The sequence below is a fragment of the Triticum urartu genome, chromosome 5A (genome assembly GCF_056163025.1).
Source record: "Triticum urartu cultivar PI428250 chromosome 5A, HENAU_Tu73, whole genome shotgun sequence".
NCBI classification, from domain to species: Eukaryota; Viridiplantae; Streptophyta; class Magnoliopsida; order Poales; family Poaceae; genus Triticum; species Triticum urartu.
This window is the reverse complement of record NC_141877.1, coordinates 603,035,636-603,062,744: the sequence shown is the minus strand read 5'-3', so window position 1 is coordinate 603,062,744 and position 27,109 is coordinate 603,035,636.

Below are 27,109 nucleotides of genomic sequence, written 5' to 3'. Positions count from 1 at the left end.
TCACAAATAGCCCTAGAGTTCATACTAGAATAACACCTTAAGACACAAATCAACCAAAACCCTAATGTCACCTAGATACACCAATGTCACCTCAAGTATCCGTGGGTATGATTATACGATATGTGTCACATAATCTCAGATTCATCTATTCACCCAACACATAGAACCTCAAAGAGTGCCCCAAAGTTTCTACCGGAGAATCACGACGAAAATGTGTGCCAACCCCTATGCATAGGTTCATGGGCGGAACCCGCAAGTTGATCACCAAAACATACATCAAGTGAATCACGTGGTATCCCATTGTCACCACAGATACGCACGGCAAGACATACATCAAGTGTTCTCAAATCTTTAAAGACTCAATCCGATAAGATAACTCCAAAGGGGAAACTCAATTCATTACAAGAGAGTAGAGGGGGGGAAGAAACATCATAGGATCCAAATATAATAGCAAAGCTCGCGATACATCAAGATCGTATCACCTCAAGAACACGAGAGAGAGAGACCAAACACATAGCTACTGGTACATACCCTCAGTCCCGAGGGAGAACTACTCCCTCCTCGTCATGGAGAGCACCGGGATAATGAAGATGGCCACCGGAGAAGGATTGCCTCCTCCGGCAGGGTGCCGGAATGGGTCTAGATTGGCTTTCGATGGCTACGGAGGCTTCTGGCGGCGGAACTCCCGATCTATTGTGCTCCATGATGTTTTTAGGGTATATGGAGATATATAGGCGGAAGAAGTACGTCAGGGGGCCACGAGGGGCTCACAAGGGTGGAGGGCGCGCCCAGGGGGGGTGGGCGCGCCCCCCTGCCTCGTGACCTCCTCGCAGATCCCCCGACGTGCACTCTAAGTCTTCTGGGCTTCTTTCCTTCCAAAAAAGAGTTTCGTGAAGTTTCAGGTCAATTGGACTCCGTTTGATTTTCCTTTTCTTCGAAACCCTAAAACAGGGTAAAACCAGAAACTGGCACTGGGCTCTGGGTTAATAGGTTAGTCCCAAAAATGATATAAAAGTGTATAATAAAGCCCATAAACATTCAAAACAGTAGATAATATAGCATGGAGCAATCAAAAATTATAGATATGTTGGAGACGTATCACTCTCGAGCAAACACGCCTTCTATGGGCTAGCACTATAGGGATGGCCCAGTAAATAGACACGAGGCTACCGTACATAAGTATTCTTTGCTTTATTATCAAAAAAAGTATTCTATGCTTTACTTTACTCGTTTTTATGCCTGTTTTTTTATCTATTCATTATTATTTTAAAATCAATTTTTGTTCAGATTTTTAAATTGTTAGTGAGATTCAAAAAGGTCACAAAATCATTATTTGGCAAATTTTAAGACATGTTACCGAATTTAAAAGAAGTGCTCCTGAGTAAAAAACAATTACGCGTAAAAATATTCTCAGCTTCCATAAAATATTGATGGTGTCTAGATTGGATCTGGTGTTTCTGGAATTTGCGGCAGCTAGAATTGATTTTCGTCGACCCCCCTAGGGTTTCTGAAATATTTGGGTATTTATAGAGTAAAGAGGCGGTCCAGGGGGCACCCGAGGTGGGCACAACCCACCAGGGCGCGCCTTGGTGGGTTGTGCTCCCCTCGGAGCACCCCCAGGCGCTTCTCCGGCCCATTGGATGTCTTCTGGTCCAAAAAAATCCACAAAAAGTTTCGCTGCGTTTGGACTCCGTTTGATATTGATTTCCTGCGATGTAAAAAACATGCAAAAAAACAACAATGGGCACTTGGTGTTGGGGAACGTAGCAGAATTTTAAAATTTTCTACGCATCACCAAGATCAATCTATGGAGTCATCTAGCAACGAGGGAGAGAGGAGTGCATCTACATACCCTTGTAGATCGCGCGCGGAAGCGTTCAAGAGAACGGGGTTGATGGAGTCATACTCGTCGTGATCCAAATCACCGATGACCAAGTGCCAAACGGACAGCACCTCCACGTTCAACACACGTATGGTTGGGAAGACGTCTCCTCCTTCTTGATCCAACAAGGGGAAAGGAGAGGTTGATGAAGATCCAGCAGCACGACGGCGTGGTGGTGGATGCAGCAGGATCCCGGCAGGGCTTCGCCAAGCGCAAGCTGGGAGGAGAGGTGTTACAGAGGGAGAGGGAGGCGCCAAGAGCAAAAGGTGCAGCTGCCCTCCCTCCCCCCCTCTTTATATAGGGGCCTTGGGGGGGCGCCGGCCCTAGGAGATGCAATCTCCAAGGGGGCTGCAGCCAAGGGGTGGCTTCCCCCCCAAGCCAAGTGGGGGGCGCCCCCACCCCTAGGGTTTCCCAACCCTAGGCGCAGGGGAGGCCCAAGGGGGGGGGACCAGCCCACCAGGGTCTGGTTCCCCTCCCACTTCAGCCCGTGGGGCCCTCCGAGATAGGTGGCCCCACCCGGTGGACCCCCGGGACCCTTCCGATGGTCCCGGTACAATACCGGCGACCCCCGAAACCTTCCCGATGGCCGAAACTGGACTTCCTATATATAAATCTTTACCTCCGGACCATTCCGGAACTCCTCGTGACGTCCGGGATCTCATCCGGGACTCCAAACAACTTTCGGGTTACTGCATACTAATATCTCTACAACCCTAGCGTCACCGAACCTTAAGTGTGTAGACCCTACGGGTTCGGGAGACATGCAGACATGACCAAGACGCCTCTCCGGTCAATAACCAACAGCAGGATATGGATACCCATGTTGGCTCCCACATGCTCCACGATGATCTCATCGGATGAACCACGATGTCGAGGATTCAATCAATCCGCATACAATTCCCTTTGTCAATCGGTACGTTACTTGCCCGAGACTCGATCGTCGGTATCCCAATACCTCGTTCAATCTCGTTACTGGCAAGTCACTTTACTCGTGCCGTAATGCATGATCCCGTGATCAACCACTTTGTCACATTGAGCTCATTATGATGATGCATTACCGAGTGGGCCCAAAGATACCTCTCCGTCATACGGAGTGACAAATCCCAGTCTCGATTCGTGCCAACCCAACAGACACTTTCGGAGATACCTGTAGTGTACCTTTATAGTCATCCAGTTACATTGTGACGTTTGGCACACCCAAGGTACTCCTACAGTATCCGGGAGTTGCACAATCTCATGGTCTAAGGAAATGATACTTGACATTCGGAAAAGCTACAACAAACGAACTACACGATCTTTGAGCTATGCTTAGGATTGGGTCTTGTCCATCACATCATTCTCCTAATGATGTGATCCCATTATCAATGACATCCAATGTCCATATTCAGGAAACCGTGACTATCTTTTGATCAACGAGCTAGTCAACTAGAGGCTCACTAGGGACGTGTTGTGGTCTATGTATTCACACATGTATTACGATTTCCGGATAACACAATTATAGCATGAACAATAGACAATTATCATGAACAAAGAAATATAATAATAACCATTTTATTATTGCCTCTAGGGCATATTTCCAACAGTCTCCCACTTGCACTAGAGTCAATATTCTAGTTACATTGTGATGAATCGAACACCCATGCAGTTCTGGTGTTGATCATGTTTTGCTCTAGGGAGAGGTTTAGTCAACAGATCTGCCACATTCAGGTCCGTATGTACTTTACAAATCTCTATGTCTCCATTTTGAACACTTCCACGAATGGAGTTGAAGCGACGCTTGATATGCCTGGTCTTCCTATGAAACCTTGGCTCCTTGGCAAGGGCAATAGCTCCAGTGTTGTCACAGAAGAGAGTCATCGGGCCTGACGCATTGGGTATGACTCCTAGGTCGGTAATGAACTCCTTCACCCAGACTGCTTCTTGCGCTGCCTCCGAGGCTGCCATGTACTCCGCTTCACATGTAGATCCTGCCACAACGCTCTGCTTGCAACTGCACCAGCTTACTGCCCCACCATTCAAAATATACATGTATCCGGTTTGTGACTTAGAGTCATCTAGATCTGTGTCGAAGCTAGCATCGACGTAACCCTTTACGACGAGCTCTTCGTCACCTCCATAAACGAGAAACATATCCTTAGTCCTTTTCAGGTACTTCAGGATATTCTTGACCGCTGTCCAGTGTTCCATGTCGGGATTACTTTGGTACCTTCCTACCAAACTTATGGCAAGGTTTACATCAGGTCTGGTACACAGCATAGCATACATGATAGATCCTATGGCCGAGGCATAGGGGACGACACTCATCTTTTCTCTATCTTCTGCCGTGGTCGGGCATTGAGTCGTGCTCAATCTCGTACCTTGCAATACAGGCAAGAACCCCTTCTTTGACTGATCCATTTTGAACTTCTTCAATATCTTATCAAGGTACGTACTATGTGAAAGACCAATGAGGCGTCTCGATCTATCTCTATAGATCTTGATGCCTAATATATAAGCAGCTTCTCCAAGATCCTTCATTTAAAAACACTTGTTCAAGTAGGCCTTTATGCTTTCCAAGAATTCTATATCATTTCCCATCAACAGTATGTCATCCACATACAATATGAGAAATGCTACAGAGCTCCCACTCACTTTCTTGTAAATGCATGCTTCTCCATAAGTCTGCGTAAACCCAAACGCTTTGATCATCTCATCAAAATGAATGTTCCAACTCCGAGATGCTTGCACCAGCCCATAAATCGAGCGTTGGAGCTTGCACACCTTGTCAGCATTCTTAGGATCGAAAAAACCTTCCGGCTGCATCATATACAATTCTTCCTTAAGGAAACCATTAAGGAATGCCGTTTTGACGTCCATTTGCCATATCTCATAATCATAGAATGCGGCAATTGCTAACATGATTCGGACGGACTTCAGCTTCGCAAGGGGTGAGAAAGTCTCATCGTAGTCAATCCCTTGAACTTGTCGATAACCCTTAGCGACAAGCCGAGCTTTATAGATGGTCACATTACCATCTGCGTATGTCTTCTTCTTAAAGATCCATTTATTTTCTATGGCTCGCCGATCATCGGGCAAGTCAGTCAAAGTCCATACTTCGTTTTCATACATGGATCCTATCTCGGATTTCATGGCTTCCAGCCATTTGTCGGAATCCGGGCCCGCCATCGCTTCTTCATAGTTCAAAGGTTCACCGTTGTCTAACAACATGATTTCCAAGACAGGGTTGCCGTACCATTCTGGTGCGGAACATGTCCTCGTGGACCTACGAAGTTCAGTAGCAACTTGATCTAAATTTTCATGATCATCATCATCAACTTCCTCTCTAGTCGGTGCAGGTACCTCAAGAACATTTTCTTGAGTTGCGCCACTTACCGGTTCAAGAGGTAATACTTCATCAAGTTCTACTTTCCTCCCACTTATTTCTTTCGAGAGAAACTCTTTCTCTAGAAAGGACCCATTCTTGGCAACAAAGATCTTGCCTTCGGATCTGAGGTAGAAGGTATACCCAATAGTTTCTTTAGGGTATCCTATGAAGACGCATTTTTCCGATTTGGGTTCGAGCTTTTCAGGTTGAAGTTTCTTGACATAAGCATCGCATCCCCAAACTTTTAGAAACGACAGCTTAGGTTTCTTGCCAAACCATAATTCATACGGTGTCGTCTCAATGGATTTCGACGGAGCCCTATTTAAAGTGAATGCGGCAGTCTCTAAAGCATAGCCCCAAAATGACAGCGGTAAATCGGTAAGAGACATCATAGATCGCACCATATCTAATAGAGTGCGATTACGACGTTCGGGCACACCATTACGCTGAGGTGTTCCAGGCAGCGTGAGTTGTGAAACTATTCCACATTTTCTTAAGTGTGTGCCAAATTCGTGACTCAAGTATTCTCCCCCACGATCTGATCGCAAGAACCTTGATTTTCCTGTCACGTTGATTCTCAACCTCACTCTGAAATTCCTTGAACTTTTCAAAGGTCTCAGACTTGTGTTTCATTAAGTAGACATACCCATATCTACTCAAGTCATCAGTGAGGGTGAGAACATAACGATAGCCACCGCGAGCCTCAACACTCATTGGACCGCACACATCAGTATGTATGATTTCCAATAAGTCGGTTGCTCGCTCCATTGTTCCTGAGAACGGAGTCTTGGTCATTTTACCCATGAGGCATGGTTCGCATGTGTCAAATGATTCGTAATCAAGAGACTCCAAAAGTCCATCTACATGGAGCTTCTTCATGCGTTTGACACCTATGTGACCAAGGCGGCAATGCCACAAGTATGTGGGACTATCATTATCAACTTTACATCTTTTGGTATTCACACTATGAATATGTGTAGCATTACGCTCGAGATTCATTAAGAATAAACCATTCACCGTCGGAGCATGACCATAAAACATATCTCTCATATAAATAGAACAACCATTATTCTCGGATTTAAATGAGTAGCCATCTCGAATTAAATGAGATCCTAATACAATGTTCATGCTCAAAGTTGGCACTAAATAACAATTATCGAGGTTTAAAACTAATCCCGTAGGTAAATGTAGAGGCAGCATGCCGACGGCGATCACATCGACCTTGGAACCATTCCCGACGCGCATCGTCACCTCGTCCTTCGCCAGTCTCCGCTTATTCCGCAGCTCCTGCTTTGAGTTACAAATGTGAGCAACCGCACCGGTATCAAATACCCAGGAGCTACTACGAGTACTGGTAAGGTATGTATATCACATATACCTTTAGTGTTGCCGGCCTTCTTGTCCGCTAAGTATTTGGGGCAGTTCCGCTTCCAGTGACCACTTCCCTTGCAATAAAAACACTCAGTCTCGGGCTTGGGTCCATTCTTTGGCTTCTTCCCGGTAGCTTGCTTACCGGGCGCGGCAACTCCCTTGCCGTCCTTCTTGAAGTTCTTCTTACCCTTGCCTTTCTTGAACTTAGTGGTTTTATTCACCATCAACACTTGATGTTCCCTTTTGATTTCCACCTCTGCTGATTTCAGCATTGAATATACCTCAGGAATGGTCTTTTCCATCCCCTGCATATTGAAGTTCATCACAAAGCTCTTGTAGCTCGGTGGAAGCGACTGAAGGATTCTGTCAATGACCGCGTCATCCAGGAGATTAACTCCCGGCTGAGTCAAGCGGTTATGCAACCCAGACATTCTGAGTATGTGCTCACTGACAGAACTATTTTCCTCCATCTTACAGCTGAAGAACTTGTTGGAGACTTCATATCTCTCGACCCGGGATGAGCTTGAAAAACCATTTTCAGCTCTTCGAACATCTCATATGCTCCGTGTCTCTCAAAACACTTTTGGAGCCCCGGTTCTAAGCTGTAAAGCATGCCACACTGAACGAGGGAGTAATCATCAACACGTGACTGCCAAGCGGTCATAACGTCTTGGTTCTCTAGGACAAGTGTGTCACCTAGCGGTGCTTCTAGGACATAATCTTTCTTGGCAGCTATGAGGATGATCCTCAGGTTCCAGACCCAGTCCGTATAGTTGCTGCCATCGTCTTTCAGCTTGGTTTTCTCTAGGAACGCGTTGAAGTTGAGGACAATGTGGGCCATTTGATCTACAAGACATATTGTAAAGATTTTAGACTAAGTTCATGATAATTAAGTTCATCTAATCAAATTATTCAATGAACTCCCACTGAGATAGACATCCCTCCAGTCATCTAAGTGAAACATGATCCGAGTTAACTAGGCCGTGTCCGATCATCACGTGAGACGGACTAGTCAACATCGGTGAACATCTTCATGTTGATCGTATCTTCTATACGACTCATGCTTGACCTTTCGGTCTTCTGTGTTCCGAGGCCATGTCTGTACATGCTAGGCTCGTCAAGTCAACCTAAGTGTATTGCGTGTGTAAATCTGGCTTACACCCATTGTATTCGAATGTTATAATCTATCACACCCGATCATCACGTGGTGCTTCGAAACAACGAACCTTCGCAACGGTGCACAGTTAGGGGGAACACTTTCTTGAAATTATTACGAGGGATCATTTTATTTAAGCTACCGTCGTTCTAAGCAAATAAGATGTAAAACATGATAAACATCACATGCAATCAAATAGTGACATGATATGGCCAATATCATTTGCTCCTTTTGATCTCCATCTCCGGGGCTCCATGATCATCGTTGTCACCGGCATGACACCATGATCTCCATCATCATGATCTCCATCATCGTGTCTTCTTGAAGTTGTCTCGTCATCTATTACTTCTACTACTATGGCTAACGCTTTAGCAATAAAGTAAAGTAATTACATGACGTTTATGTTGACACGCAGGTCATAAATAAATAAAGACAACTCCTATGGCTCCTGCCAGTTGTCATACTCATCGACATGCAAGTCGTGATTCCTATTACAAGAACATGATCAATCTCATACATCACATATATCATTCATCACATCCTTTTGGCCATATCACATCACACGACACATGCTGCAAAAACAAGTTAGACGTCCTCTAATTGTTGTTGCAAGTTTTTACATGGCTGCTATAGGTTTCTAGCAACAACGTTTCTTACCTACGTCAAAACCACAACGTGATATGCCAATTTCTATTTACCCTTCATAAGGACCCTTTTCATTGAATCCGATCCGACTAAAGTGGGAGAGACAGACACCCGCCAGCCACCTTATGCAACTAGTGCATGTCAATCGGTGGAACCAATCTCACGTAAGCATACGTGTAAGGTCGGTCCGGGCCGCTTCATCCCACGATGCCGCCGAATCAAGATAAGACTAGTAACGACAAGTAAATTGACAATATCCACGCCCACAACTGCTTTGTGTTCTACTCGTGCATAGAAACTATGCATAGACCTAGCTCATGATGCCACTGTTGGGGAACGTAGCAGAATTTTAAAATTTTCTACGCATCACCAAGATCAATCTATGGAGTCATCTAGCAACGAGGGAGAGAGGAGTGCATCTACATACCCTTGTAGATCGCGCGCGGAAGCGTTCAAGAGAACGGGGTTGATGGAGTCGTACTCGTCGTGATCCAAATCACCGATGACCAAGTGCCGAACGGACAACACCTCCGCGTTCAACACACGTACGGTTGGGAAGACGTCTCCTCCTTCTTGATCCAGCAAGGGGAAAGGAGAGTTTGATGAAGATCCAGCAGCACGACGGTGTGGTGGTGGATGCAGCAGGATCCCGGCAGGGCCTCGCCAAGCGCAAGCGGGGAGGAGAGGTGTTACAGAGGGAGAGGGAGGCGCCAAGAGCAAAAGGTGCGGCTGCCCTCCCTCCCCCCTCTTTATATAGGGGCCTTGGGGGGCGCCGGCCCTAGGAGATGCAATCTCCAAGGGGGCGGCGGCCAAGGGGTGGATTCCCCCCCAAGCCAAGTGGGGGGCGCCCCCACCCCTAGGGTTTCCCAACCCTAGGCGCAGGGGAGGCCCAAGGGGGGGGCGCACCAGCCAACCAGGGGCTGGTTCCCCTCCAACTTCAGCCCATGGGGCCCTCCGGGATAGGTGGCCCCACCCGGTGGACCCCCGGGACCCTTCCGGTGGTCCCGGTACAATACCGGTGACCCCCGAAACCTTCCCGATGGCCGAAATTGGACTTCCTATATATAAATCTTTACCTCCTGACCATTCCGGAACTCCTTGTGACGTCCGGGATCTCATCCGGGACTCCGAACAACTTTCGGGTTACTGCATACTAATATCTCTACAACCCTAGCGTCACCGAACCTTAAGTGTGTAGACCCTACGGGTTCGGGAGACATGCAGACATGACCGAGACGCCTCTCCGGTCAATAACCAACAGCGGGATCTGGATACCCATGTTGGCTCCCACATGCTCCACGATGATCTCATCGGATGAACCACGATGTCGAGGATTCAATCAATCCGCATACAATTCCCTTTGTCAATCGGTACGTTACTTACCCGAGACTCGATCGTCGGTATCCCAATACCTCGTTCAATCTCGTTACCGGCAAGTCACTTTACTCGTGCCGTAATGCATGATCCCGTGATCAACCACTTGGTCACATTGAGCTCATTATGATGATGCATTACCGAGTGGGCCCAGAGATACCTCTCCGTCATACGGAGTGACAAATCCCAGTCTCGATTCGTGCCAACCCAACAGACACTTTCGGAGATACCTGTAGTGTACCTTTATGGTCACCCAGTTACGTTGTGATGTTTGGCACACCCAAGGTACTCCTACGGTATCTGGGAGTTGCACAATCTCATGGTCTAAGGAAATGATACTTGACATTCGGAAAAGCTACAACAAACGAACTACACGATCTTTGAGCTATGCTTAGGATTGGGTCTTGTCCATCACATCATTCTCCTAATGATGTGATCCCATTATCAATGACATCCAATGTCCATATTCAGGAAACCATGACTATCTTTTGATCAACGAGCTAGTCAACTAGAGGCTCACTAGGGACATGTTGTGGTCTATGTATTCACACATGTATTACGATTTCCGGATAACACAATTATAGCATGAACAATAGACAATTATCATGAACAAAGAAATATAATAATAACCATTTTATTATTGCCTCTAGGGCATATTTCCAACACTTGGCACTATGTCAATAGGTTAGTACCAAAAATGATATAAAATGACTATAAAATGATTATAAAACATCCAAGAATGATAATATAACAACATGGAACAATCAAAAAATATAGATATGTTGGAGACGTATGACAACCTGGTAAGGGCCCAAGATCTGGGCCTATGAACCGCCGTAGGAAGACTTGCTCTGTCAGGCAGGGCTAGTTAGAAACCGAGCTGGTCATGCTGTGTGAACCGGCTGGAACTTTGTAAGCCGCCAGGTCTCTGCGTGTGTATATAAAGGTGAGACCTGGCGGCGGGTTAACTCAAGAAACGATCAATCAAGAACTAGGTCAAGCGTATTCGCTCCCTTGTAATTGAAACTCAAGCAATACAACTAGAAGCAATACGTAGGCTTTTACTTCGTTGAGAGGGGCCGAACCTGGGTAAATTCCTTGTGTCTTTTGTCCCGTTCAATCCCTTCAAGCTAACCTAGTTGCGATGGCTCCACACCTAAGTCCTTTCACTAGGGCATCTTCCATGACAAATCCACGACAACGCACTAAACTATCAAGTAGTCATCGGAACGTGTCTGCCAGATGTTCACAACAACCATAGACGACGCTAGAGGGGTTGGCACACCGAGCGGAGAATCAAGGACATAAGCCTTATGTGCAACAATGAGGACAATCCTCAGACTACGGACATAGTCCGCATAATTGCTTACAATATCTTTCAACTTATTCTTTCTCTAGGAACGTATTAAAACAGGGAGCTATAGCATGCGCTATTGATCTACCACATAATTTGCAAAGACAATTTAGACTACGTTCATGAAAAATGAGTTCAATTAATCATATTACTGAAGAACTTCCACTCAAATCAACATCCCTCCGGTTTTCCGAGTATAACACGATCCAAATTCACCAACCCAAGTCCGATCATCACGTGAGATGATGTGGTTTCAATGGTGAACATCTCCATGTTGATCATATTTACTATATGACTCGTGTTTGACCTTTCGGTCTCTTGTGTTCCGAGGTCATGTCTATACATGCTAGGCTCGTCAAGTTTAACCCAAGTGTTCCACATGTGCAACACTGGCTTGCACCAGTTGTATCTGAACGTAGAGTCTATCACACCCAATCATCAAGTGGTGCTTCGAAATGACGAACTTTCGCAACGGTGCACACTTGGGGAGAACCCAATTTTATCTTGAAATTTTAGTGAGGGATCACCTTATAATGCTACTATCATCCTAAGCAAAATAAGATGCATAAAAGGATTAACATCACATGCAAATCATAAGTGACATGATATGGCCATCAACTCGTGCTTTTGATCTCCATCTCCAAAGCACCGGCATGATCTCCATCGTCACCGGCATGACACCATGATCTCCATCATCGTGTTGCCATCGGGGTTTTCACGCCAACCATGCTTCTACTACTATTTCTACCACTTAGCGATAAAGTAAAGCATTACATAGCATTTAAGGATTGACACGCAGGTCACAGAATAATTAAAGACAACCCTATGGCTCCTGCCGGTTGCCGTATGCATCGACATGCAAGTCGATATAAACTATTACAAACATGATCATCTCATACATCAAATATATTTCATCATGTCTTTGGCCATATCATATCACAACAGACCCTGCAAAAACAAGTTAGACGTCCTCTAATTGTTGTTGCATGTTTTACGTGGCTGCTAGGGGTATCTAGCAAGAACGATTCTTACCTACACAAAGCCACAATGGTGATATGCAAGTTGCTATTTAACCTTCTACAAGGACCGCCTTTGTCGAATCCGATTCAACTAAGGTGGGAGAGACAGACACCCGCCAGCCATCTTTATGCAACAAAGTCACATGTCTGTCAATGGAACCGGTCTCATGTACGTGGACATGTAAAGTTGGTCCGTGCCGCTTCATCCCACAATACCTCCGAGTCAAGAAAAGACCAAGGAAGGAAGCAATCTGAATATCAATTCCCACAAACTCCTTTGTGTTCTACTCGTGATGTTATCTACGCATAGACATGGCTCATGATGCCACTATTGGGGAACGTTGCATGAGAAACAAAATTTTCCTACGCTCACCAAGATCGATCTAGGAGATGAACAACTACGAGAGGAGATATTGCATCTACATACCCTTGTAGATCGCTAAGTGGAAGCATTAAGAAATGCAGTTGATGTAGTCGAACATCTTCGCGATCCAATCACGATCCATCCATGAACACCCGATCAAGTGCCGAACGAACGACACCTCCGAGTTTAGCACACGTGCGACTTGGCGGTGTCCTCTCCTTCTTGATCTAGGAAGCGAGAGAGAGGAGGTAGATGAGATTTGAACCAACACAACGGTGTGGTGGTGGTGGTGGTGGCAACGGAACTCCGGCAGGGCTTCGCCAACCGCGTACCGGGGAAACGTGAGAGGAGTTGGGAGAGGCAATGGGCAAGGGTGAAGGGTGGATGCCCCCATGCGCCTCCCCCATCTATATATAGGCTAGGGGGCAGGGGAGGGCGTCCAAAACCCATCTAGTTGGCCGGTGCATCAGTTGGATGTGTCGAGTGCTTTTCTTCATGGAGTTCTACATGAACGTGTCTATTGTGCTCAACCTACGGGGTTCATCGACGTTGCCAACCCCGAGCATGTTTTCCTACCGTCCAAGTCACTTTATGGGCTTAAACATGCTCCTTGCGCTTGGTACACGCGCATTGGTGAATTTCTTTGGCGCCTTGGGTTCACTTTAGCCCTTTCAGACACCTCACTATTTATACTACGTCTAGGTGTGAACAGGGCCTATTTGCTACTTTATGTTGATGACATTGTCCTCACCGCTTCCTCAACAGAGTTCCTTCGGATGATCATCACCTCTCTCAGCACGGAATTTAAAATGAAGTATCTTGAGCCCCTTCATTTTTTCCTCAGTGTTGTCGTTCATTGCACGACCTCTGATTTCTTTCTCTCTCAAGAGAGATATGCTGAGCAGATTCTTGATCGTGCTTCCATGTCAATCTGCAAGCCTTCCTCTACGCCTGTTGACACTCAACCCAAGGTTTCAGCTGCCTCTGGTGAACTTGTGACGGATTCCACTTCCTACCGAAGTATTGCCGGCGCTCTTCAATATCTCACCATGACACCGCTAGATATTGCCTACGTTGTTCAGCAGATCTGCTTGCATATGCATGCTCCACGTGATGCTCATTGGGGATTGATCAAATATTTGCTTTGTTATCTTCGCGGCACCACTTCACATGAGCCTCAGATTACAGGCAGCCCCTCCATTACCCTGGCTGCGTATTCTGACGCTAACTAGGCTGGCTGCCCTGACACCCGTGGATCTACCTCGGGGTATTTCATCTATCTTGGGGACACTTTGGTGTCTTGGTCTTCCAAACGCCAACCCACTGTCTCTCGTTCTAGTGCTGAGGCTGAGTGTTGTTGGCTTCGACAACTCCTTGGTGAACTTCATTGTGTTGTTGACAAAGCCTCTGTGATGTTATCTAGCAACATCTCTGCGGTACACCTGTCAGCTAACCCCGTTCATCATCGTCACACGAAGCATGTTGAATTGGACATTCATTTTGTCCGTGAGAAGGTGGCCTTGGGACAATTTCGTGTTCTCCATGTTCCGACGACTCATCAACTTATGGACATCATGACTATAGGGCTTCCCACCAAATCATTCGAAGCATTCCGATAAAGTCTTGGCATCGCCTCTGATGACGATTTGACTGTGTGTGTGTGGGGGGGAGGGGGTAAGAATACATAGCATGTATTAGAGTATATTCATGATGTAATCTTTTCCCTTCCTATCTAAACCTCCACATCTATCCTTTCCTTTTAAAGTAGGATTAGATCTTGGAGGACAAGCATAGGCTAGTTTGGTAACTCTCTATATACGTGCCTTTTGGGCCTAATACATGGGATTCATATTCTCCAAAACCCTCTATCCTACAATCCTATCAAGAAGTCTGGGCTCTATATGTCTCAACACCTCATGTTTGAGGGGGAGGCTCAGTATGTCTCAACACATTATGTCTGAGGAGGGGATAACACGACGGGGTCGTGAAGGCAACCAAACACACCCGTAGAAGGTCTAAAAAAGGTTGTCATGTACATAAAAAAATTCTTGTAAACAAATTAATGCATCAATGATACCATCCAATGTTCAAGCTTATGCAACAATAAGATCAGATGATTCTATACACCAAGGAGACAAAGTTGTACTTCCTATGATCCAAAATAAGTGTCGTGGTTTTAGTTCAAATTTGTTTGTAATCATGACATTTGCTTTGGATCGGAGGAAGTATGTGAATGAGCTAGCTACAAGTGAATGGTCCATGTATTACAAACTTACAACAAAACTGGTAGTCAAGAAATAATCTTGACATCAAGTGTCTTTGGTGCTATCAAACCGTCTGCATACGTCCAGATCGCGCTGTCCGGACATGTTCTGCCATCCAACATGGGCCTGTACCGGTCCTCCGAGTGGTCCGGGTGTGCCTTTCCCGTAAATTGGACGCAAAGTGTGGGGAGGGGGCAGGTAGGGGGGTTTAAGGGAGTCTGGATAGCAGCCACGTAGGACTCCGACACCCCGGCCCACTAACCCCCCGGTCCCCTTTTCTTCCAATCCACCCCTTCTCCTTCATGATTTTGCATCTGCACCCTTCTCCTCCGATGCCTTCGTTGTACCTCTCTGGCAGACATTGTCGGACCTCCGCAACCAGCACTGATGCGCCCGCTCATCTTCTACGATGACGTCGTCCACCTAGGACCGGTCCTTGGCTAGGTATACCCCCTTGTGGACGACATCCATGGCGGGCACCACGCCCAGCAGGTGTTTGGTCAAATGCCATTGAGCTAATTTCCAAACGCCATATCGTTTTTGTAGAGTATGAAGGATGGCGGGGTACTCGACCATGGAGGATGAGTTGTTGTGTGATGCGTGGTTGGCCATATCTGCAGATTTCGTAGGCATGCACAAAAGGGGGCTCTTCTGGCAGCGCGTGCATAATTCATTTCACTTGCGAAAGCACATTGCGCCCTACGACATGCACATCATCCAACAACACAAACGTGAGGTCGTTATCGTATCGATGGTACGCCATCAAGACCACCGTCACCAAGTTTTGTGACACGGTTGCTCGCCCGAAGGCAATGTGGCCATGTAAGCAGCACCCGAGGAGATCATAAGTTTTGCTTCTTCTTGATCAACTTGACGATTGAATAATTCGTACACTCAATGTTGCTCTACACATTGTGTAGCCCGTGCACGCTGCTATGATGTACCACAAGATAGAGATATGACCATTTAGGTACATATACCCTTGGATAAAGCTAAAGGGGAAGTATATGTAGGACACATGATCTATTCATGAAAAACTTGTTGAACATCCGGTTAATCTAGTTGGATGGCCGTCTCCCGCATTCCTGTCCGCAGACTGGTCCTCCCATGTCCGCAGATGGGTGCAGGAGCAAATTTGTGGGTTAGTGTTGGAGATCACCTTACACTAGTGCTGGAATGTGTAGAGAGATGTTTTGCCAATACAATAATCGCTGTATTGATTGGGTGCACGTGCACGTATATATAGAGTACAAGCAGGCCTCAACCTCAACTATACACTACTAGGAGGTGGGCAGGATATACATAAATACGTGCAACACATATATATTCAACACCCCCCCAGTCGAAGCATCGCCGGAGACACAGAGACTGGACCGAAACTCCTCGAAGACGGGAGTAGGCAATCCCTTAGTCATCACGTCTGCAAACTGTTGCGTCGACGGAACATGGAGAACCCGAACACAGCCAAGTGCAACCTGCTCACACACAAAGTGAATATCGAGCTCAATACTCTTCGTACGACGATGGTGCACCGGGTTGGCCGAGAGGTAGACCGCGCTAATGTTATCGCAGTAGACAAGAGTGGCCTTGTGAATATCGCAAAGCAACTTATGGAGTAGCTAACGGATCCAAGAGCACTCGGCCACGACATTAGCCATGGCCCGATACTCGGCCTCGACACTGGAGCAGGAGACTGTGTGTTGTCGCTTGGATGACCAAGAGATCAGCGAGGGCCAAAGGTCGACGCCGGCGGCGAGGGTGACGGGTGTGGAGGTGGAAGCACTGGCATGCATAGGATAGAGCTCATCGGGGCTGTCACATCGGTGAAGTACCATCCGGGTACGAGTGTCCTTCACAGAAAAACCAACACCATCAAATTCAATAGTAAGTGGGTTCTCACGAGTAAGACGACGAACGGAAACTAAGCTCGTGACTAAGTGAGGTGAAACAAGAACATTAGACATAGTGATGGGTGTGGAACTAGAAGGAAAACTAGTGCTACCAATATGAGTGATGGGTAAAGAAGAGTTGTTGCCAACGGTGATACGAGTGGGTGTGTTAACGGGAGTGGAGGAGGTTAGGTTACTGGGATGAGCTTTCATGTGCGCAGTAGCACCTGAGTCCATGTACCAGTCGCCTCCACCGCCATAGTTACTCGGCGATGGCGCAGAGTGCAGGGCGGTCAGGAGGGCGGGATCCCATGGCGCAGGGACCGGCGGCAGGAGGCCCCCGTAGGGCGGTGCCTGGGTGGGCGGGCCATAGCCACCGAGAGGCGGCGGCGAGAGAGGGGCGCCATAGCCGGTGCCAGCTGGCTGGTAGGGGGTGACGAGGAATACTTGGTGGCCCGCGGGGCGAGGACCGAGAAGGCTCGACTCAGGAGCACGTGGGACGGGCATATGGTAGGCATGCACGACGCCCATCTACGGGTTCTGCCCGGCTGCCCATGGCGGAGGGGGCTGCTGGTAGCATGTGATGACCCACAAGTATAGGGGATCTATCGTAGTCCTTTCGATAAGTAAGAGTGTCGAACCCAACGAGGAGCAGAAGGAAATGATAAGCGGTTTCCAGCAAGGTATTCTCTGCAAGTACTGAAATAAGTGGTAACAAATAGTTTTGTGATAGGATAATTTGTAACGAGCAACAAGTAACAAAAGTAAATAAAGTGCAGCAAGGTGGCCCAATCCTTTTTGTAGCAAAGGACAAGCCTGGACAAACTCTTATATAGAGAAAAGTGCTCCCGAGGACACATGGGAATATCGTCAAGCTAGTTTTCATCACGCTCATATGATTCACGTTTGGTACTTTGATAATCTGATATGTGGGTGGACCGGTGCTTGGGTGCTATCCTTACTTGGACAAACATCCCACTTATGATTAACCTCTATTGCAAGCATCCGCAACTACAACAAAAGTATTAAGGTAAACCTAACCATAGCATGAAACATATGGATCCAAATCAGCCCCTTACGAAGCAACGCATAAACTAGGGTTTAAGCTTCTGTCACTCTAGCAACCCATCATCTACTTATTACTCCCCAATGCCTTCCTCTAGGCCCAAACAATGGTGAAGTGTCATGTAGTCGACGTTCACATGACACCACTAGAGGGATGACAACATACATCTCATCAGAATATCGAACGAAGACCAAATTCACATGACTACTAATAGCAAGACTTCTCCCATGTCCTCAGAAACAAACGTAACTACTCACAAAGCATTTTCATGTTCATAATCAAAGGGGTATTAATATGCATATAGGATCTGAACATATGATCTTCCACCAAATAAACCAACTAGCATCAACTACAAGGAGTAATTAACACTACTAGCAACCCATAGGTACCAATCCCGGACTTGGAGACAAGAATTGGATACAAGAGATGAACTAGGGTTTTGAGAGGAGATGGTGCTGGTGAAGATGTTGATGGAGATTGCCCTCTCTCGATGAGAGGAGCGTTGGTGATGATGATGGCGATGATTTCCCCCTCCCGGAGGGAAGTTTCCCCGGCAGAACAGCTCCGCGAGAGCCCTAGATTGGTGGCGGCAGAGTTTCGTCCGAGAAGATGGCTTATTATTTTTTCCTCATCGAAAGACCTCATATAGCAGAAGATGGTCATTGGAGGGCCACCAGGGGGCCCACGAGGTAGGGGGCGCTCCCCCACCCTCGTGGGCAGGGTGTGGCCCCCCTGGTGAACTTCTTGCACTCAGTATTTTTTATATATTCTGAAAACGTCTTCCGTGAAGTTTCAGGACTTTTGGAGCTGTGCAGAATAGGTCTCTAATATTTGCTCCTTTTCCAGCCCAAAATCCCAGCTGCCGGCATTCTCCCTCTTTATGGAAACCTTGTAAAATAAGAGAGAATAGGCATAAGTATTGTGACATAATGTGTAATAACAACCCATAATGCAATAAATCGATATAAAAGCATGATGCAAAATGGACGTATCAACTCCCCCAAGGTTAGACCTCGCTTGTACTCAAGCGAAAGCCGAAATCGAAAAATATGTCCACATGTATAGAGATAGAGGTGTCGATAAAAATAAAATACGGACATGAGGGCATCATGATCATTCTTAGAACAGCAACTTATATAATTCTTGTCATATAATTTCTTATGCTAGAGTAATAATTCAATCACAATTTCAAGTATGAATCATAAACTTCATTGACAACTAACAAACTATAATCTCAGTCATTGGAGAAATTGCAATTTATCATAACATAGGAAAGAGTCAACATAAGAGCTTTTCAGCAAGTCCACATATTCAACTATCATATAGTCTTTCACAATTGCTGACACTCATGCAATACTTATGGGTATGGAGTTTTAATCGGACACAGAGAAAGATAGGGGCTTATAGTTTTGCCTCCCAACGTTTTACCTCAAGGGTAATGTCAACAATAATAGTTCATGAAAACTCACATCCAATTAGCCATATATACTAGGATCTTTCCAACATACTGTGCTTGCCAAAGGATAAAATGTAAAAAGGAAGGGTGAAGATTGCCATGACTCTTATGCAAGGTAGGAGATAAAAGTAAAAGATAGGCCCTTCGCAGAGGGAAGCAGAGGTTGTCACGCGCTTTTATGGTTGGATTCACAAAATCTTAATGCAAAAGAACGTCACTTTATATTGCCACTTGTGATATGGATGCAGTCTGTCGCTTTTATTTCTTCCATATCACACAATCGTATAAAGTTTATTTTCTCCCACACTAATAAGTCATACATATTTAGAGAGCAATTTTTATTGCTTTGCACCGATGACAACTTACTTGGAGGATCTTACTCAATCCATAGGTAGGTATGGTGGACTCTCATGGCAAAACTGGTTTAAGGGTATTTGGAAGCACAAGTAGTATCTCTACTTGGTTCTATGAATTTGGCTAGCATGAGAGGGAAAGGCAAGCTCAACCATGTTGGATGATCCATGACAATATAATTTATTTCAGATGTAAGAAAACATAACCCATTACGGTGTCTTCCTTGTCCAACGTCAATTCTTTAGCATGTCATATTTTAATGAGTGCTCACAATCATAAAAGATGTCCAAGATAGTATATATATGTGAAGACCTCTCTTTCTTTATTACTTCCTATTAATTGCAACGATGACCAAAACTATGTTTGTCAACTCTCAACAACTTTTATTCATCATACTTTTTCTAGGTGAGCTCATTACTCTCCATAAAGATCCATATGATCCCTTTTGTTTCTTTTTATTTCTTTCTCTTTTCTTTTATTCACTTAGGATCATGGCAAAATAATCAAGCCCTTGACTCAACACTAATCTTTATTATATATAGCTCACGGACTCGATTACATAGAAGGATCATAAAGCAAAACTCACAACTAGATCATACTAAAAACTTTTATTCTACTAGATCAAGATATTACCAAAAGGATCGAACTAAGGAAAATGGTAAAGATAAAAGTGATGGTGATACGATACCGGGGCACTCCCCCAAGCTTGGCAGTTGCCAAAGGGAGTGCCCATACCAGATACTCAATTCTTCTTTGTTGGTGGAGACGGTGATGGTTTTGTTGGTGGCGTAGGCTTCTCGCCCTTCTTCCAAGGCATAGGCTCACCATCATAGAAGGATGATCGAGTCTCCTGAAACCTCAAATCTGCAGCCAAACTCATCCTCTTGAATCTATATTCATACTCACAGTTTTGATTTTGCAGGTCATAGATTTGGGCTTGGAGGTGCTCGTTTTTCTCATGAAGCTTGAAGATGGCCTCCCCAATGTCCTTGACGTCCAGCTTATGGTTGTTGGTGAACTCCGTGATCATAATGTGATTGGAATCGAGTCCACGCTCCACCATCTCCTGACACTTGAAAACTTCTTGCTCCAATGCCTCAAGCCTTGCCTCCGTGCTTCCGGTCTTCCTTGGTCCCTCAACATCGCGGATGTGCAACAACCCCTCACGCATCTCAATGGTTTGAGGGTGTTGCAGCACCTCCGCGAGGTAGGGGTTGATGACATTCTTGAAGAACTGGTCCTTGGGGGCACTTGAAGACGACATGATGACCTGGATCTGTCAGAAAAACAGCTCGAAATAAAGACAGGAGATTTTTGCGTGATACGGGAGTCAAAACCTCCGGGAGATTATATAATGAATTTTTACCGACCAAAATATGTGTCGTGTAAGAAAACGGAGTCCAGAGAGAGCACGAGGTGCCCATGAGGTAGGGGGCGTGCCCTCCACCCTCATGGAGCCCTCGTGTCCTTCCCGGACTGCTACTTGTTTTTCTATTTTTCTAAATATTCCAAAACGGAGAAATATTGCCTTAAAAACTGTTTTGGAGTCAGTTTACTTACCATACCACATACCTATTCCTTTTCGGAGTCTGAAACGTTCCAGAAAGTGTCCCTTATGTATTCCTCCGGGGTTACGGTTTCAATAACATTGGTTTCAACATTTATGGAGTTACCTGACATATAATGTTTGATCCTTTGACCGTTCACCACCTTCGGATTTGTACCTTCGAAGTTGTTGATTTTTATGGCACCGGAACGATAGACCTCCTCGATAACGTAAGGACCTTCCCATTTATAGAGAAGTTTTCCTGCAAAAAATCTTAAACGAGAGTTGTATAGCAATACATAATCACCTACATTAAACTCACGCTTTTGTATTCTTTTGTCATGCCATCTTTTAACCTTTTCTTTAAACAACTTGGCATTTTCGTAGGCTTGGGTTCTCCATTCATCGAGTGAGCTAATATCAAATAACCTCTTCTCATTGGCAAGTTTAAAATCATAATTGAGTTCTTTAATAGCCCAATATGCCTTGTGTTCTAGTTCGAGAGGTAAGTGACATGCTTTTCCATAAACCATTTTATACGGAGACATACCCATAGGATTTTTATATGCAGTTCTATAGGCCCATAATGCATCATCAAGTTTCTTGGACCAATTCTTTGTAGACCTATTAACAGTCTTTTGCAAAATTAATTTGAGTTCTCTATTACTCAATTCTACTTGACCACTAGACTAAGGGTGATAAGGAGATGCAATTCTATGATTAACATCATATTTAGCAAGCATTTTACGGAAAGCACCATGAATAAAATGTGAACCACCATCAGTCATTAAATATCTAGGGACTCCAAACCTTGGAAAAATAACTTCTTTAAGCATCTTAATAGAGGTGTTATGATCAGCACTACTAGTTGGAATATCTTCTACCCACTTAGTAACGTAATCAACAACAACTAAAATATGTGTATATCCATTAGAGGAAGGAAAATGTCCCATATAATCAAAGCCCCAAACATCAAATGGTTCAATAACAAGTGAATAATTCATAGGAATTTCCTGACGTCTAGTAATATTACCAATTCTTTGACATTCATCACAAGATAAGACAAACTTACGGGCATCCTTGAAGAGAGTAGGCCAATAAAAACCAGATTGCAATACCTTATGTGCAGTTCTATCTCCAGCATGGTGTCCTCCATAAGCTTCGGAGTGACACTTGCATAGGATCTGTTCCTGTTCATGCTCAGGTACACAACGTCTAATAACACCATCTACTCCTTCTTTATAAAGATGTGGGTCATCCCAAAAGTAATGCCTCAAATCATAGAAGAACTTTTTCTTTTACTGGTATGTGAAACTAGGTGGTATAAATTTAGCAACAATATAATTAGCATAATCAGCATACCATGGAGCAGTATGAGAAGCATTTATGACATTTAATTTCTCATCAGGAAAGCTATCATCAATAGGTAGTGGGTCATCAAGCACATTTTCTAACCTAGACAAGTTGTCTGCAATGGGTTTCTCAGCTCCCTTTCTATCAACAATATGTAAGTCAAATTCTTGTAGCAAGAGAACCCATCTAATAAGTCTAGGTTTAGCATCTTTCTTTTCCATAAGATATTTAATAGCAGCATGATCAGTGTGAATAGTTACTTTAGAATCAACAATATAAGGTCTGAACTTATCACAAGCAAATACAACCGCTAAGAATTCTTTTTCAGTAGTAGCATAATTTCTTTGAGCATTGTCTAGGGTTTTACTAGCATATTGAATAATATTTAATTTCTTATCAACTCTTTGCCCTAGAACAGCACCTACATCATAATCACTAGCATCACACATAATTTCAAAGGGTAAATTTCAATCGGGTGGCTGAACAATAGGTGCAGAGATCAATGCTTTCTTAAGTATTTCAAATGCTTCTACACAATCATCATCAAAGACAAATGGTATATCTTTTTGTAATAAATTAGACAGAGGCCAAGAAATTTTTGAGAAGTCATTAATGAACCTCCTATAAAATCCGGCGTGACCAAGGAAACTTATTATACCTTTGATGTCCTTGGGACATGGCATCTTTTCAATAGCATCAACCTTGGCTTTATCAACCTCAATACCTCTTTCAGAAACTTCATGCCCCAAGACAATACCTTCATTAACCATAAAGTGTCACTTTTCCCAATTCAAGACAATATTAGTTTCTTCACATCTTTGCAAAACTCGATCAAGGTTGCTCAAGCAATCATCAAAAGAAGATCCATAGACGGAGAAATCGTCCATGAAAACCTCACAAATCTTTTCACAAAAGTCAGAGAATATAGCCATCATGCATCTTTGAAAGGTAGCAGGTGCATTACATAAACCAAAAGGCACACGTCTATAAGCAAAAGTACCAAAAGGGCAAGTAAATGTAGTCTTTGATTGATCCTTGGCTGACACAGGTATTTGAGAGAAACCAGAATAACCATCTAGAAAGCAAAAATGTGTATGTTTGGATAATCTTTCTAGCATTTGTTCGATAAAAGGTAAGGGGTAATGATCCTTTTTAGTGTCCTTATTTAATTTGCGAAAATCAATTACCATCCTATAACCTGTAATAATTCTTTGAGGCATCAATTCATCTTTATCATTAGGAACAACAATAATACCTCCCTTCTTAGGGACACAATGGACATGACTTACCCACTGACTATCAGCAACGGGATAAAGTATACCTGCCTCAAGGAGCTTTAGTATTTCTTTTCTTACCACCTCTTTCATTTTAGGATTCAGCCATCGTTGATGATCACGAACTGGTTTAGCATCTTCTTCCAAATTTATTTTATGTTGACATAGAGTGGGACTAATGCCCTTAAGATCATCAAGAGTATACCCAATAGCAGCACGGTGCTTCTTTAGAGTTTTCAATAATCTCTCTTCCTCATGCTTTGAAAGGTTAGCACTAATAATAATAGGATATATATTTTTCTCATCAAGATAAGCATATTTAAGAGTATCAGGCAACGGTTTAAGCTCAAACACGGGATCACCCTTGGGTGGAGGAGGATCCCCTAGGATTTCAACAGGCAAATTGTGTTTTAGAATAGGTTCCTGTTTAAAGAATACTTCATCTATTTCCCTTCTTTCATTCATAAACATATCATTTTCATGGTCTAGCAAATATTGTTCTAAAGGATCACTAGGAGGTACGACAATAGAAGCAAGACCAATAATTTCATACTTACTAGGCAATTCTTCTTCACGGTGTTGTCTACTAAATTTAGAGAAATTAAATTCATGAGACATATCATCTAAACCGATAGTAACAACATCCTTTTTGCAATCTATCTTAGCATTAACAGTGTTTAAGAAGGGTCTACCAAATATAATGGGACAAAAGCTATCTTGTGGGGAACCAAGAACAAGAAAATCAGCAGGATATTTAGTTTTCCCACACAAGACTTCAACATCTCTAACAATTCCCATTGGTGATATAATATCTCTATTGGCAAGTTTAATTGTGACATCAATATCTTCTAACTCAACAGGTGCAATATCATGCATAATTTTTCTATATAGGCCAATAGGTATTGCACTAGCACTGGCACCCATATCACATAAGCCATGATAACAACGATCTCCTATTTTAATAGAAATAATAGGCATGCCTACCACAGGTCTAGGTTTATCTTTAGCACAAGGTTTAGCAATTCTAGCAGTTTCATCACAGAAATAAATAACATGCCCATCAATATTATCAAACAAGAGATCTTTAACAATAGCAATATTAGGTTCAACTTCAACTTGCTCAGGAGGTGTATAAGTTTTAATATTGCTTTTATGAACTACAGTTGAAGCTTTAGCATGATCCTTTATCCTAACAGGGAAAGGTGGTTTCTCAACATAAGAAGTAGGAACAATAGGATCATTATAAGTGATAGTCTTTTCTTCAACTTTAATAGGTGCATCTACTTTTACTTCTATGGGAGGATGATATTTGAACCACTTCTCCTTGGGGAGATCAACATAAGTAGCAAAAGATTCGCAGAAAGAAGCTACTATCTCAGAGTCAAGTCCATATTTAGTGCTAAATTTACGAAAAACATCGGTATCCATAAAAGATTTAACACAATCAAACTTAGGTGTCATACCTGACTCCTTACCTTCGTCGAGGTCCCAATCTTCAGAGTTGCGTTTAATTCTTTCCAATAAATCCCATTTGAATTCAATAGTCTTCATCATAAAAGAGCCAGCACAAGAAGTATCGAGCATGGTGCGATTGTTATCAGAAAGTCGAGCATATAAATTTTGAATAATCATCTCTCTTGAGAGCTCATGATTGGGGCATGAATATAACATTGATTTAATCCTCCCCCAAGCTTGAGCAATGCTTTATCCTTCGCGAGGCCAAAAATTATATATATAATTGCGATCACCGATGAACAAGATGCATAGGATAAAACTTCTGATGAAATTCCAATTTCAATCGTTTGTAGTTCCATGACCCCGTATCATCACATAGCCTATACCATGTCAATGCATCTTCCCTTAAAGATAAAGGGAATACCTTCTTCTTAACAACATCTCCGGGTACACCTGCAAGCTTAAATAATCCACAAACTTCATCAACATATATTAGGTGCTCATCAGGATGCATTGTTCCATCTCCTGCAAAAGGATTAGCTAGCAGTTTTTCTAACATATCCGAAGGAAATTCAAAGAAAACATTTTCATTTTCAGTAGGTTCAGTAGGTTGAGGGGCAACTCTTTGCTCTACTGGTCGGGGTGAAGATACCCCTAACAAGCCCCTCAAAGGATTACCTTCCATAGTAACAAGTGACAGTAAATTTCAGCACACTATATAAATTTTTCCTTACCAAATTCCACCTACCAAAGGCGCTTCACTCCCCGGCAACTGCGCCAGAAAAGAGTCTTGATGACCCACAAGTATAGGGGATCTATCGTAGTCCTTTCGATAAGTAAGAGTGTCGAACCCAACGAGGAGCAGAAGGAAATGATAAGCGGTTTCCAGCAAGGTATTCTCTGCAAGTACTGAAATAAGTGGTAACAGATAGTTTTGTGATAGGATAATTTGTAACGACCAACAAGTAACAAAAGTAAATAAAGTGCAGCAAGGTGGCACAATCCTTTTTGTAGCAAAGGGCAAGCCTGGACAAACTCTTATATAGAGAAAAGCGCTCCCGAGGACACATGGGAATATCGTCAAGCTAGTTTTCATCACACTCATATGATTCGCGTTCGGTACTTTGATAATCTGATATGTGGGTGGACCGGTGCTTGGGTGTTGTCCTTACTTGGAAAAACATCCCACTTATGATTAACCTCTATTGCAAGCATCCGCAACTACAACAAAAGTATTAAGTTAAACCTAACCATAGCATGAAACATATGGATCCAAATCAGCCCCTTACGAAGCAACGCATAAACTAGGGTTTAAGCTTCTGTCACTGTAGCAATCCATCATCTACTTATTACTCCCCAATGCCTTCCTCTAGGCCTAAACAATGGTGAAGTGTCATGTAGTTGACGTTCACATGACACCACTAGAGGGATGACAACATACATCTCATCAAAATATCGAACGAAGACCAAATTCACATGACTACTAATAGAAAGACTTCTCCCATGTCCTCAGAAACAAATGTAACTACTCATAAAGCATATTCATGTTCATAATCAGAGGGGTATTAATATGCATATAGGATCTGAACATATGATCTTCCACCAAATAAACCAACTAGCATCAACTACAAGGAGTAATTGACACTACTAGCAACTCACAGGTACCAATCCCGGACTTGGAGACAAGAATTGGATACAAGAGATGAACTAGGGTTTTGAGAGGAGATGGTGCTGGTGAAGATGTTGATGGAGATTGCCCTCTCCCGATGAGAGGAGTGTTGGTGATGACGATGGCGATGATTTCCCCCTCCCGGAGGGAAGTTTCCCCGGCAGAATAGTTCCGCCAGAGCCCTAGATTGGTTCCGCCAAGGTTCCGCCTTGTGGCGGCGGAGTTTCGTCCGAGAAGATGGCTTATTATTTTTT